Below are 16,106 nucleotides of genomic sequence, written 5' to 3' on the forward strand. Positions count from 1 at the left end.
CAGAATAAAAGCGTCAAACGAAAAACTGACTGCAGTCATTCATAAAAAATATATATATTATTTTCAGAAGCAGCCATTCATCGGGATATTAATTAGTATCGTAGTGTATAGAAATATGCTATCCTATAGATTATATATTTGCTATAAATTAATAAATATATATGATGTAAACTATTGTACAATGAGAAGAAATTATTGGTGGATGTAGCCCTATTTTAGTTACATTAAATAACAATTTCCAGGAAACAATAAGTGTACAAGGACTCAAATCTATTGTTATGGAAATTTTCAAAGAAAAACCCTTGAATAAGGAAGACTGGATTCAAAGTATCAAAGTTTAAGTTGAATTTATTATTGTACAAGAAGGAGCATTTAACAGTGCAACACACAAAAGGGGTTACAGAGAAAAGGCCCCTTGAGGAGCTCTAACAGTTGGTTCTTATACATTTTTATAAAAAATGGGCTGTCTCGGATACCTCCCCACTGATACAGATAATATCATAACGTTCTTTTTTTGGTTTTCTGCTCAGTAATGAGCATTATGATTCATATCTAAATGGTACTCCCCTACTCCTAGTCTCTCCTAACCTTGTACTACTGATTTATTATTATCTCTCCCTGCCAGCCTCAGTAAATTACAGGCCAAATAATGGAAGTGCACGAGACAGGCAAAACACAGGAAACACACACACTATATAAATTAAAACACATGAACCCCAGTATAATCCTAATTTTTATAACATCTAGTATTCTGTATTGCAACACACACACTAAAGACAGTTAGACCCCTGAGGATTATTCTGAAGCAGTGGGCTGTGTTAATTTCCTTTAATGTTGGAGGATGTGGTTGAGTGGTTTGAATTACACCCAGTGCTGTTAATATAGCATGTACACGTCATGAATAGACCACGTGAAGCCAAACTAATGGGAAACATTTTCCATCTCGTCTCTACAAATGAGGACATGGTGGTCGTGTGGTTCTGTGTTTCATTAAGTCATTAAGGTTTTTTTTTATTTTTTTTTATTTTGGCTACTTATTAGAAGCACCACCTTGTGATATGTGTCTCCATCGGGTGGCTCACTATCAGTAGAGAGCAATAATAATAATAATAAATATAATAATAATAATAATAATAATAATAATAATGACAAAAAGCAAATATGCTGGTATTATCTCTAAACATTTTGTGAAATATTTGGTTTCTTGCCAAAAGTTAGATAAGAAAAGTCTCATATTTGTCTGTTAAATATGAAGATACAGCCAGGAGATGGTAGCTTAACATAAAGACTAGAAGCAGTGAGAAAACAGCTAAAGTCAAAAACACTTTCCACTGGCTGACAACACTGTCTGTTAGCCTGTCTTCAGGTTTGACTCGGCCTTGCTGTCAGCTCCCGTGTCCAGGCTTACCTCTCATATTTCACATGATAACAAATTAAGAAAAAGACACATATCTACTGGGGCATATGTTGCTATTGTGGGTGCCTGGAACTAATATACATAATTGATCAGCACTGAAAGAGCTACTGCATCTGCTGTTTTCTCTAAACGTCACATTTTCTCAATAGAGCTGACATGAGGGCCGGCAATCATTTATTTAGACAAATATTCTGGTGTAAATGTTAATGCCATGGAAAAAGTTGGTGATTTAACACAGGCAATGTGGTGCAATCATAAAACAGTGTCTAATGTAATGCCTGTAGCCCATAGGCTACATGCTGCTCTTTGTATACCTATAACCCTAACACACATATAATAAAATATTCTACATTTCATCGTCAATGTATTTGCTATTGGTGGTGTGAATTAATTAATTAATTAATATTCAAACTACATAAAAAAAATTAGTTATGGGCTTTTATTTTGAATGCTACGTACCCAAACGTCCGGGACACTCGTCTCCGTCTCTCTGGTAGTACACAGTAAGAAATGAGCGACACTGCCGCCTGCAGTTTTCAGGGATGCACTGCATCTCTGTTTTGTTAACACAGCTCATATCATCATATCTGGGTTTCTTACTTTGAAAATCAAACTTTCGGCTCAAAACAGATTTACCTGTGCTCAAAACCAAACACTGCTCTCAAATCATAAACAAAGCGATCAAAATGATCTACACTATAAAGCAGTCAGTAAACAATACACCAAAAAATAGAAAACACATTGTTCAAAACAAGTAGTTCTCGAGGAGAAGTACATTTTTAATCTCAAAACAAATTTCAGATTTTTCCATCATTGTCATTCTATCATAGTAGCTCAAAACTGATCAGAAATTACTGCTCTGCTTTGCCCATTGCATTTTTTTTGTTCTTTCTCCTCCTTGTACCCCTATTTTTACAGTACTGTACACTGCATCTCACAGACTTCCTTTGTCTCTGTGATTCTGTAATTCTTGTTCTTTGTTGATATGACTACAACCAGTCAAAGTCTATTGAGCAGTCAGTACTGTAAACAAATGGAAAGCACAATGTTCAGGGCTATACAATTACAGTACACATTGTCAGTCCATGGACAAGAACATGCTCTATGATTGCTGCTCGAATTTCATCGCATATTTCCACTCTTTGTCATCCTCTTCCACTTTGTCCTCTTCTTCTACTTTCTTTAACAACCCGTTTGCTCTCTGAACTGGCTTATACTGGTAGTGTCACATCATTTGAAACAAGTGAAATCAATTTTGAGTGGTTGTGTTTTAATGAATGACATGTCTGCTCTATTTGTATTTCATTTTTGCCACTTGGTGTTTACCAATATGAATGACATGTGCATTAGAGTGCAGAATGTGTTCGGAGTTTTGCTGAAAAGTGTAAGTGAGATCTGCACATTGTGTTTTACCATGCGAAATGATTTAAGGTGACAACAGACTGCACAATTAGCTAAATAAGTTCAGGCAACTGAAAACTTTATTCAGCCAATGGGTTTTAGTGGTTTAACAATTGAGAAAAATATTTGATATGTGGTTTCACACACACTTCCTTGCTGAACTCTGCTGCTTTCACCGCGTGGGAAGAGCAGTGAAACGTCAGTTGGCCTGTGTCTGTGCTGCGCTGCAGAGTCGATTTGCACGTTAACTGTTACTGTAAGACTTGGGATTTTCCAGCATCACATTACTTACTGCAGAGCAATAACTATGATTTGATCTGAAATCCCGTGTTCTCCATAAATTCACAAAAAAAAAGTCTTCAGGAGATGTAACGAAATGGTACAGGACACGAAAAACAGCTAAAGAAAGATGTATTTGTCATTTCACGCTGCAACAAATGCAGTGGTTTGGGTCACATTCAAATGTGCATTCAAATTAGAGAACAAACAAACCCTTTGTACTCTTTGTTGATCAGAGATGTGCCTATGCCATATCTATGTTATGTAAAAGCCACAATGATAAACTCAAACCTCTTACCTGTACATAGTTACATCAAGAGGGTGTTTCTTATTTTGACACACTTATGGCTCCACATGCATTGCCTCACATCCTGCACACACAGCTATAGCATCACACTGGTCTGTGCAGCGTTGGTTAAGGATTAAAGACACGTGGTTCTATTAATTAGCTCTGCATCACGGGCAAAATGAATGGTTGTGCTGTTGTTACACCACACATAGTTGTTTTTTATCTGACAAATTACCATCACATTACATTATATTCAGCACAAGCTGCTGAGCTCTTGGCCCTCAGTGAAGCATGAAATACGCAGAGGAAAAGGGTTTCTACAGCAATTTCCACAACTACAGAAGCAGCTGCCAAAGGCACTGCAACGACAAAGGCGCTTCTTAACGTGTTCTTTTCTTGCCCACATTCAAGCCTTCAACCTTCCTGTCAGTTCTACATTCACAAGTGAAAGTCAAACTTGGAGCATGTGAGGGGAAATAACCACACCCACCCACACACACACATCTAACCACAAACTGACAGATCCTGTTTTCTTTTTTGTTTTCTTTCTGAGGAACATTTTTGTTTCTTCTCATAAAAGTTGCTACCATGATTATTATTACTTATTTAGTTTCATTAACAATGTATAGGAGGAGCTCACAGAAGTACATTTAACTTTGATGTTATGATTATTTATGGCAGATAAACTGAATTGAGTTCAACTGAAGTGACCGGACTGCAGAGTACAGTGCATAGCAAAGCACAGTACCGGATGTGAACTGCCCGGTCAGCAGGAAATTTACACCCAGCAGGAAGACCCTGATGGTGATTAAGCATCTGAAAAAAAAGAAAATATGTGATACTCGAAACATGCACTAGCTGAGCAAGAAGCAGCTTTTTTCTTCAGGCTATATAAAGTCAGATCAGTCAAATCACTCCACACCACTGACCTGGAGTTTCCCAAATGGGGACAAAAACTGTGTCTACAATGAACATTTCTTTAGTCTGAAATATGTCCTCCGAATGCATAGCTTTATTCAGCCTAAGTCACACACACAGATTCACACACACACTGCAGTCTAATCACCTGTGCAGTAGCTGATTGTTTGCAATACTAAATTAATTAAACAGTTAACAGTTTGGTTAGAGCGCAGAAAATACAAGTCCTAGTTGTCATCAACACCTGGTTCCACCTGAGAGACAAAGACTTTTTTTAATTAACATTAAACATTACATTAAAAGGATGAATTGGTTCCTCAGATGGTTTCGGGAGCTGTTCAGACACCTGTAATGATAAAAATTCAAAATGTCAGTTAATCTTTTCACATATTCAGTCATAAACTCATCCGTCCAAAGCAGAGACGTTTTGTGTGGTGTCAGAGGTTGACTTATCAGACAAACCCAATGCTGGAGCTATGGTGAGAGCATGTTTCAGATCTTGAAAGGCTTTGTGCATTTCCTCAGTCCATTGTACCACAGATGGAGCTGATTTCAGTGTGGCGGCTTGCAAAACAGAGTTGCATATTCAAAAACCAGTGTCTGCAGTAATTAGCCATTCCCAGAAAAGAGAGCATCTGTACCCTGGTTGTGAGTGGAGGCATGTTAACTAGCAGTTTCACCCCTCTCAGGTGACAAAAGGTATTGTCTATCCTTCAAAACATGACCCATATAAATCACCTCACAAGATTTACAACTCTGTAGCAGCAAGATAGAGCCTGTGTGGGCCCTGGCAGGTGGAGTCCATGCAGGTCTCTTTTTACCACCGCTACATACACCGTGGGACTCTCAACACAACCCTGCGACAAACGTGCACTGTTTATCTTTGAATGTGTATGGAAACAGATACTGGCTATCTGTATGCAACGGTATCAGACAGACAATCAATGACTGCGTAGTGTGTGGAGTTAGATGGTAAAGAAGCTAAAATTGAATTGATGTCAGGCATAATTTGGAGCTGCTGAACCACCATTCATCAGGGCGGTTTGCTTTGGAAATTGGTATAAATGGGAACTTTAAATCAATTTCTTCCCCGGAGTTTTTGTGCTATTGTCCAGCAGGTTCTCATGGATCGTGGCTGCTGCTGTGTGCTACCATATCTCCATTACAGTTTATAGTTAGTTGATGATTTGCTGCTGCTGTGCATCTGTGTCTCTCTATGTCTATCACAGGTTCCACTGCTACTGTAATAATTTTATCAGTCATTGTACTATATGTTTGCGTTGATTTGTCCTGTACACGTGACATCCATTGCACGTCTGTCCGTCCTGGGAGAGGGATCCCTCCTCTGTGGCTCTTCCTGAGGTTTCTTCCACCTTTTTTCCCTGTTAAAGGTTTTTTGTGGACAAGTTTTTCCTCACTCAAACCGAGGGTCTAAGGACAGAGGGTGTTACTCCCTGTATAGATTGTAAAGCCCTCTGACGCAAATGTACTTTGTAACTTTGGGCTATACAAATAAAATTTGATTTGATTTGATTTGATTTGAGACAAATTTACAAAACGCACATGAAATTCATGTTTAGCTCACAAAAAAGATGGAAAATGTAGACGGTGAAAACTGAATGTGTTCACCTAAAGATAACATGTACAGTTCCTGACCTAAGTGTGTTACTGTTTAGTCTTGAGAAGCTGGTACAGCTTCTTTCAAGGCCTGGCACTGAACCACCATGTCCAGGTGTTACAGCTCACAGCCATGAGTAAATGAGTAACGGCCACAGTGATGTGTGGATATGAATCTTTAGCATTAAACAATCCCTGCTGTATGTCGGATAGCTGGTATGCCACATCTCTGGTGAACCAACAAACAAACATTGTTCACACTCTAACCTCTCTTTTATAACTAAAAACTCAGCAGTCAAATGTGTAAACTGCTCAGAAAGGTTAAATGCTACAGTCCTCTTTGTTGCACATGCTGGGAAAGTTTTAAATTAAAACCTGGACATAACCAACAGTACGAACAGTCTGCAGTAGTTAAACTGAAAACATTTTTTATTTGTATTTTCTTTAGATAGATATAGATATAAATCAAGTTTGATGAAGATTGTACTATACCAAAATAGTATGTGATGATTGTTACAATACTACGGAAGCCCTAAAAGGCCATACATGCATACATTTTATTCCACCCGTTTTCCCGTTATAACGAGATAATTTTTCTCTGTTTTCCCGTGATAACGAGTTAATTAATTCGAGAGTAAATATTGTACATAATGCCCTTTTCAATTCAAAATAATGAACTTTGAGGATGAATTGCTCCAAAATGATACAGTAAATATGCTTTATACTGAGTGAGTGAACAGTCAGGATGGTCCTGAGATCAAGTGTATCAACCTTTTTAGAAAATATGGATCAAAGGGATTTTACAGTGGCGTAATAGGTTTGCTCGCTCCGTATCATGGACTACATGCATTTGCCATACATTCTGTAATACGGCGCACTTGATTTAATACACTAGACTATCGTTTTGTTTTCTCAAGATCTCGACCTAATTATCTCGTTATCACGGGAAAACGGGTGGAATAAAATGTATATATGTATGGCCTTTTAGGGCTTCCGTACAATACTTACTAAACACTTACTTGAACAGAGCTAAACTTTAATGGTGTAATCCTTGAATAGGGAGAGCAGAGGTTTGTTTTGTTTTTGGCTTTACTATCTGCACCTCGTCACTGTCAGGTCTGTGTAAGGCTCCTCCTCTCTGGGTCTGGCTCCTTCCCCTTCTAACTCTGACTCATTAGATTGTCTGCTGTCTTCCTTCTCCTGTCTGTGCATTGACTTTCCTTTCTAATTCACTACTGTAGCTGTTAGTAGGAGAAATTCTTCATAATTTGTTGCCCGTAATGAGCTTATTTACTCGGCTATGTTATTGCAAAAAGAGATTTGTGCTTGACAGTTGTAGCCAGACAGAGAGCGCTTTTCTACTTATGCCATACGTCATAGTTTTTGCACATTTCTACAAATCATTAACATGCCTTTGTTTTATCTTAGTCATTTTTAAAGCTCTAGTTTGCAACTTAGCTTCTAGTACAGGTGAAACAGGTAGTGACACATTTGGCACTCAGATCAATTACCTTTTTAAGTCACTGGATTCAAACTCGCAGCTTTTGTCACACCACATCTTTTTACAGGCTACAGTCAACCACACTTGCATACATTCTTGGAAGTATCTGAAATCCCAGGATGGATTTCCAACAGTAAAGTTGACATTTATCTCAGTCATTTGCAGTTTTTCTCTCTCAAATGTTTCCTCATACGGCCACATGCCATTCATCCATTCACACAAAAGAGAAGTGAACAGAAACACGAAATCCCATCCCATCCTTTCAGTCTACCGACGATTCCAGCCAGTATTTGAGGAGAAAATATTGCCTTTAATTGTGATGTCTGGTCAGATGTCTTTCTAACTACAGCAGTAGTAGTCTGAGGTAAAAGGACGAAAATTCTTTTTCACCCCCAGTGTGTACACAATTAGCATCAACGTTTCCCACAGGACACAGAGCAGATGATCCCTGATTTTGATTTAAACAAAGGAGTACTTTTAAACTCCCCCGAAAATGTCTTTTCTACAGTTTAAATCTCAGAGTGGGTCTCTCTGTGCCGAGTGCAGCCCAAAACAGCCATGTAGTGGCAACGTGGGGTTCTCAAACCCAACTTGGTACCCCTTCAGAACCACACAGTCAAAATAATAATATATATAATAATATATACACTATTATATATAATACTTCTTGATTTCTCACTTTAAATCAGTATGCCAACCAGGGACGTCACTAGGTTTAAGAAACTGGGGTGGCTTAGGCCATAGAGGAGAAAAGTTATTGCGCGCTATGCGCGCGCCGAAAATTTTTTCAGAGCACCAATTAAAACTTTGTCAATCAATTGATTAATCTAAGACGATGACGCCTCCATACACCTTCAGCTGCTTTACCAGCTAACAACACCAGTTAAATTGTGCTAAAATACAAATAAAAGCCTGCGTTTCGGGCCGGCCCGCGCATCACTAGTGTGGAGTCGAATCTTGGGAGTTCGCCCCGGAGAAACTACTTCGGCCCTGGAGAAGACGGCTCTCCCTGTGTTTCCCGACCACGGTCAGGAAACGAATAGCGGGAATGGTTAACAGAAGTCATCTCAACTAGCTAGCAGCAGCTAGGAACTTTCAGAGCTGGCCAGCTGGGATTCAAACACAGAACATTTTGGTTTATTAATTACATGGAACTTTTCTGCTGTTAGCTAAGTGTTACTACCAGCAGTGATGAATGCTTACTTCCTTGAAAAAGGCTCTAATGTCCACCCTTCACCCATGCGTTCGCGCTCTGCTCTTGCCGCTGTGAGGTTCGGCTCTGTGTACTTCAGAGGTAAACACGCAAGCGCAGTGAGCAGGGTCGCATGGAAAACATGGACTGGAATTTCAGTGTGTGGGCGTTCTCTATATGAAAAGTGGAATGGATTGTATAATGACGCACTGAAGGGGCTCTCTCTCCGTACCGATGAAATGAGATTTATGATCATATTTAAGTGAATAATGACAGTTTTATGATTATTGGTTTAAACTCATATTCTGGCCACTTTGTATTGCATAAATAGGCATTTTTTTGTGAAAAAATTTTTTTTATAAATAAAAATAATAATAAAACACCACCAAATTATTTAGGGGGCTTGAGAATTTTTAGGGGGGCTGAAGCCCCCCTAAAATAGGCCTAGTGACGCCACTGATGCCAACTGAACATTAACTGGAGGTTTGTATGACTCATACGTACAAGCAACGCTCCCAGAGGTTTCAGTCAGGACATTGTGTCGGCCGGGACTCAAATGAGGACTCAGATGCAGAGTTGGGGTGGCGTAGCTTTATTCAGGTCTACAAGATCCTACGAAAGAGTGAGGCTATAAAAATAGGCCTAAACTAAGAGAAACAAAAATCACTCCGAGGAGGAAAAAACTCCGAACTACGTTTATCAAAGATTAACAAAATCAAAATCACTCACAACGAGGAGAAAACAAAAGACTATGAAAACATTAACTAAGGACGCTCCTATGAGGCTGACAAAACACTAGACTAAACACTTGGAAACCAAAAGGGCTAGACTAAGATAATACAACAAAAAATCACTCTTGCGAGGAAGAAAACAAAAGAACACTAGAGCTATAGGCTAGGCTGAGACTATGAAATTACAAAAAAAATCACTCTTACGAGGAGAAAACAAAAGATCACTAGAGCTATAAGGCTGTGGCTGTGGGCATGAAACTAGCTTGTGTGAACGCTACGGAGACGAAACACTTTGGCACAAGACAAAGGGGACGCAGACAATATATACACAAGTAATAGGAACAGGTGGAAACAATCAGGGCGGGGAAGACAATCAGACCGGTGACACATGAGGAAGGGCAAGTGACCTGAAACGAGAGGAGAGTTTACTTTCAAAATAAAACAGGAAATGACAAGACATACAAAAACCCAGCTTGACCTCACCGCGGTGTGTGACATACCCCCCCCTCTAGGGCCGACTCTCCGACGGCCCAGGCTGGTCAGGGTGGTCCCTGTGGAAGTCTGTGATGGGTAGAGTCTAGGATATGACGAGACGGGACCCACTGCCTCTCCTCAGGACCATATCCTACCCAGTCCACCAGATACTGTTACCTCGGCCCCGGTTGCGAACTGCCAGTAAACGCTTGACCTTGTATACCGGACCGCCGTCTATCACTTCTGGGGGCGGCGGAGGGGCGGCGGCTGGGACCATCGGACTCTCCTTGGCGGGCTTGATCCGGCTTACGTGGAAGGTCGGGTGACACGGGGGATCGGGCAGGCGAAGGCAACTGCTGCAGGGCCGATGAGCTTGGTGATCGGAAACGGACCCACGAACCGCGGTGCCCGCTTCTTGGAAGGCACTTTAAGGTGGAGATCCTTGGCGGAAAGCCACACTCTCTGTCCTGGCTGGTAAGCTGGGGCGGGTCGCCTCTTGCGGTCTGCAGTCTTCTTGACCCGGTCCCCTTGGCGAATTAAAACCGCTTGGCGGCTGCCCAGATGTGGTGGCAGCGGCGAACCATGGCATGGGCGGAGGCACAGACACCTCCCGCTCGTTGTCTGCGAATACAGGAGGCTGGTAACCAAATACACATTGAACGGTGAAATACCTGTGGCCGAGTGGGCAGTAGGTTGTGGGCATACTCGACCCAGACCAGGTGTTTGCTCCATGTCGAGGATTTCTAGAGACCAGACACCGGAGGCCGGTTTCCAGTTGTTGATTGAGGCGTTCGTCTGGCCGTTGGCCTCCGGGTTATAACCCGAGGTCAGGCTGGTTTTGGCTCCGATGAGTCGACAGAACTCCCTCCCGAACCTGGAGATGAACTGGGGGCCCCGGTCTGACACAATGTTTTGGGAAATCCGTGAACTCTGAAAAACTTGATCATCTGATCTCCGCCGTTTCTTTGGCGGAGGGCAGTTTAGGCAAAGCAATGATCTAGCCATCTTGGGAACCTGTCCACCACTGTGAGGACAGTGGTGTTGCCTTTAGAGAACCGGGAGCCCCGTGACGAAGTCCATCGAGATGTCGGACCACGGTCTGGAGGGGATGGGAAGTGGCTGCAGGAGACCCATGCGTGACCCGGGAGGACGTCTTGTTCCGGGCGCAGACCGAACATGCCTCTACGTACTCCCGGACCTCCGGCTCCATGGAGGGCCCCAGAACCTCCGGGAGATGGCGAACATCGTTCTTCTGACTCCCGGTGGCAGGAAAGCAGCGAGGTGTGGGCCCAGTGGATCACCTGTGGGCGCATATCAACCGGGCAAAACAAACGTTCTCTGGACACCCACTAGGTGACGGAGCCTCACCCTTAGCCTGCTTAACCTCATTTTCTATTTGCCAGGTCAGCGCTCCAACCACACATGAAAGTGGGGGATCGTTTCTGGATCCTTGGCAACAGGCTCAGGGTCGAAGAGACGATAGTTGCGTCTGGCTTGACGTTTCGGGACCTGGCCTGTATGAGAGAGAAAAGGAGAATCGGTGTTAAAAAATAGCGCCCACCTGGCCTGGAGAGAATGAGTCTTTTAGCTGTCTTGATGTACTCTAGTTTTTGTGATCTGTCCAGACAATGAATGGATGGTCCGCCCCCTCGAGCCAGTGTCTCCACTCCTCCAAAGCTAGCTTGACCGCCAGCAACTCCCGGTTACCAACGTCGTAGTTCCGCTCCGCCTTGGATAGTCGCCGTGACAGGAAAGCACAGGGTGCATCTTACCATCCTGTCCTGACCGCTGTGAAAGGATGGCCCCGATCCCCTCGTTAGAGGCGTCCACCTCTACCACGAACTGACGTCGAGGATCTGGCAGGTGTGAGGATGGGGCCGAGGGTAATCGATGTTTGAGATCTCGAAAGGCAGCATCAGCTTCTGGAGACCAGCGGAACTGCACCTTTGTGGAGGTAAGAGCATGGAGAGGAGCAGCTATTGCGCTAAAGCCCTGCTGTGACCGCCTCTCCGTTACCCACCGCCAGTGCACGGCTGTCCCTCTTCCGCGCCAGGGAGGAGGAGCCCATGCAGCTTGCAGGGCGAGGCTGACGCCGGAGGAGCGACGCGACGCCAGCAGGGGGCAGCTGCTTTTACTGCGGCAAAATGAATCACCTCGTCGCCGCCTGTCCGGCCAGAAAGCCCCGGGTTTATTTATTTGGTACTGTCACACCGCGGTGAGGTCAAGCTGGGTTTTTGTTATGTCTTGTCATTTCCTGTTTTATTTTGAAAGTTAACTCTCCTCTGTTTCAGGTCACTTGCCCTTCCTCATGTGTCACCGGTCTGATTGTCTTCCCCGCCCTGATTGTTTCCACCGTTCCCCATTACCTTGTGTATATATTGTCTGCGTCTCCCTTTGTCTTGTGCCAAAGTGTTTCGTCTCCTGTAGCGTTCCCAAAGCCTTAGTTCATTGCCCACAGCCAAGCCTATCGCTCTAGTGATCTTTTGTTTCTTCCTCGTAAGAGTGATTTTTTGTTGTAATTTCATAGTCTCAGCCTTAGCCTTATAGCTCTAGTGTTCTTTTGTTTTCTTCCTCGCAAGAGTGATTTTTTGTTGTATTATCTTAGTCTAGCCCTTTTGGTTTCCAAGTGTTTAGTCTAGTGTTTTGTCAGCCTCATAGGAGCGTCCTTAGTTAATGTTTTCATAGTCTTTTGTTTTCTCCTCGTTGTGAGTGATTTTGATTTTGTTAATCTTTGATAAACGTAGTTCTGAGTTTTTCCTCCTCGGAGTGATTTTTTGTTTCTCTTAGTTTAGGCCTATTTTTATAGCCTCACTCTTTCGTAGGATCTTGTAGACCTGAATAAAGCTACGCTCAGCCCAACTCTGCATCTGAGTCCTCATTTGAGTCCCGGCCTGACAACAATGTCCTGACTGAAACCTCTGGGAGCGTTGCTTGTACTGTATGAGTCATACAAACCTCCCAGTTAGATGTTCAGTTGGCATCAGTGGCGTCACTAGGCCTATTTTAGGGGGGCTTCAGCCCCCCTAAAGTGAACGCTACAGGAGACGAAAACACTTTGGCACAAGACAAAGGGAGACGCAGACAATATATACACAGGTAATAGGGAACAGGTGGAAAAATCAGGCGGGGAAGACAATCAGACCGGTGACACATGAGGAAGGGCAAGTGACCTGAAACGGAGAGAGTTAACTTTCAAAATAAAACAGGAATGACAAGACATAACAAAAACCCAGCTTGACCTCACCGCGGGTGTGACAGTACCCCCCCTCTGGGCCGACTCCTGACGGCCCAGGCTGGTCAGGGTGGTCCCTGTGGAAGTCTGTGATGAGGGTAGGTCTAGGATATGACGAGACGGGACCCACTGCCTCTCCTCAGGACCATATCCTACCCAGTCCACCAGATACTGTTTACCTCGCCCCGGTTTGCGAACTGCCAGTAACCGCTTTACCTTGTATACCGGACGCCGTCTATCACTTCTGGGGGGGGAGGGGCGGCGGCTGGGACATCGGACTCTCCTTGGCGGGCTTGATCCGGCTTACGTGGAAGGTCGGTGAACACGGAGGGATCGGGCAGGCGAAGGCGAACTGCTGCAGGGCCGATGAGCTTGGTGATCGGAAACGGACCCACGAACCCGGTGCCCGCTTTCTGGAAGGCATTAAGGTGGAGATCCTTGGCGGAAAGCCACACTCTCTGTCCTGGCTGGTAAGCTGGGCGGGGTCGCCTCTTGCGGTCTGCAGTCTTCTTGACCCGGTCCCCTTGGCGAATTAAAACCTGCTGGCGGCTGCCCAGTGTGGTGGCAGCGGCGAACCATGGCATGGGCGGAGGGCACAGACACCTCCCGCTCGTTGTCTGCGAATACAGAGGCTGGTAAACCAAATACACATTGAACGGTGAAATACCTGTGGCCGAGGTGGGCAGTAGGTTGTTGGGCATACTCGACCCAGACCAGGTGTTTGCTCCATGTCGAGGGATTCTGAGAGACCAGACACCGGAGGCGGTTTCCAGTTGTGATTGAGGCGTTCGGTCTGGCCGTTGGCCTCCGGGTGATAACCCGAGGTCAGGCTGGTTTGGCTCCGATGAGTCGACAGAACTCCCTCCAGCCTGGAGATGAACTGGGGCCCGGGTCTGACACAATGTCTTTGGGAAATCCGTGAACTCTGAAACATTGATCATCATGATCTCCGCCGTTTCTTTGGCGGAGGGCAGTTTAGGCAAAGCAATGATCTAGCCATCTTGGAGAACCTGTCCACCACTGTGAGGACAGTGGTGTTGCCTTGAGAGACCGGGAGCCCGTGACGAAGTCCATCGAGATGTCGGACCACGGTCTGGAGGGGATGGGAGAGTGGCTGCAGGGACCCATGCGTGACCCGGGAGGACGTCTTGTTCCGGGCGCAGACCGAACATGCTCTACGTACTCCCGGACCTCCGGCTCCATGGGGGCCCCAGAACCTCCGGGAGATGGCGAACATCGTTCTTCTGACTCCCGGATGGCAGGAAAGCCGCGAGGTGGGGCCCATGTGGATCACCTGTGGGCGCATATCAACCGGGACAAACAAACGATTCTCTGGACACACCACTAGGTGACGGAGCCTCACCATTAGGCTGCTTAACCTCATTTTCTATTTGCCAGGTCCAGCGCTCCAACCACACATGAAGTGGGAGGATCGTTTCTGGATCCTTGGCAAACAGGCTCAGGGTCGAAGAGACGAGATAGTGCGTCTGGCTTGCGTTTCGGACCCTGGCCTGTATGAGAGAGAAAGGAGAATCGGTTTAAAAATAGCGCCCACCTGGCCTGGAGAGAATTGGTCTTTTAGCTGTCTTGATGTACTCTAGGTTTTTGTGATCTGTCCAGACAATGAATGGATGGTCCGCCCCCTGAGCCAGTGTCTCACTCCTCCAAAGTAGCTTGACCGCCAGCAACTCCCGGTTACCAACGTCGTAGTTCCGCTCCGCCTTGGATAGTCGCCGTGACAGGAAAGCACAAGGGTGCATCTTACCATCTGCTCTGACCGCTGTGAAAGGATGGCCCCGATCCCCTCGTTAGAGGCGTCCACCCCTACCACGAACTGCGTCGAGGATCTGGCAGGGTGAGGATGGGGCCGAGGTAAATCGATGTTTGAGATCTCGAAAGGCAGCATCAGCTTCTGGAGACCAGCGGGAACTGCACACTTTGTGGAGGTAAGAGCATGGAGAGGAGCAGCTATTGCGCTAAAGCCTCTGATGAACCGCCTCTCCGTTACCCACCGCCAGTGCACGGCTGTCCCTCTTCCGCCGCCAGGGAGGAGGAGCCCATGCAGCTTGGCAGGGCGAGGCTGACGCCGGAGGAGCGACGACGACGCCAGCAGGAGGGCAGCTGCTTTTACTGCGGCAAAATGAATCACCTCGTCGCCGCTGTCCGGCCAGAAAGCCCCGGGTTTTATATTTGGTACTGTCACACCGGTGAGGTCAAGCTGGGTTTTTGTTATGTCTTGTCATTTCCTGTTTTATTTGAAAGTTAACTCTCCTCTCGTTTAGGTCACTTGCCCTTCCTCATGTGTCACCGGTCTGATTGTCTTCCCCGCCCTGATTGTTTCCACCTGTTCCCATTACCTTGTGTATTATTGTCTGCGTCTCCCTTTGTCTGTGCCAAAGTGTTCGTCTCCTGTAGCGTTCACCAAGCCTTAGTTCATTGCCCACAGCCACAGCCTTATAGCTCTAGTGATCTTTTGTTTTCTTCCTCGTAAGAGTGATTTTTTGTTGTAATTTCATAGTCTCAGCCTTAGCCTTATAGCTCTAGTGTTCTTTGTTTTCTTCCTCGCAAGTGATTTTTTGTTGTATTATCTTAGTCTAGCCCTTTTGGTTTCCAAGTGTTTAGTCTAGTGTTTTGTCAGCCTCATAGGAGCGTCCTTAGTTAATGTTTTCATAGTCTTTTGTTTTCTCCTCGTTGTGAGTGATTTTGATTTTGTTAATCTTTGATAAACGTAGTTCGGAGTTTTTCCTCCTCGGAGTGATTTTTTGTTTCTCTTAGTTTAGGCCTATTTTTCAGCCTCACTCTTTCGTAGGATTTTGTAGAACTGAATAAAGCTCGCTCAGCCCAACTCTGCATCTGAGTCCTCATTTGAGTCCCGGCCTGCAGTACACTTTGGACCCGACAAAGGGAGACAGCAGACAAATATACACAAGGTAATGGGAACAGGTGGAAACAATCAGGGCGGGGAAGACAATCAGACCGGTGACACATGAGGAAGGGCAAGTGACCTGAAACGAGAGGAGAGTTAACTTTCAAAATAAAACAGGAAATGACAAGA

The sequence above is a fragment of the Larimichthys crocea genome, chromosome XX (assembly GCF_000972845.2).
Source record: "Larimichthys crocea isolate SSNF chromosome XX, L_crocea_2.0, whole genome shotgun sequence".
Classification (NCBI taxonomy): Eukaryota; Metazoa; Chordata; class Actinopteri; family Sciaenidae; genus Larimichthys; species Larimichthys crocea.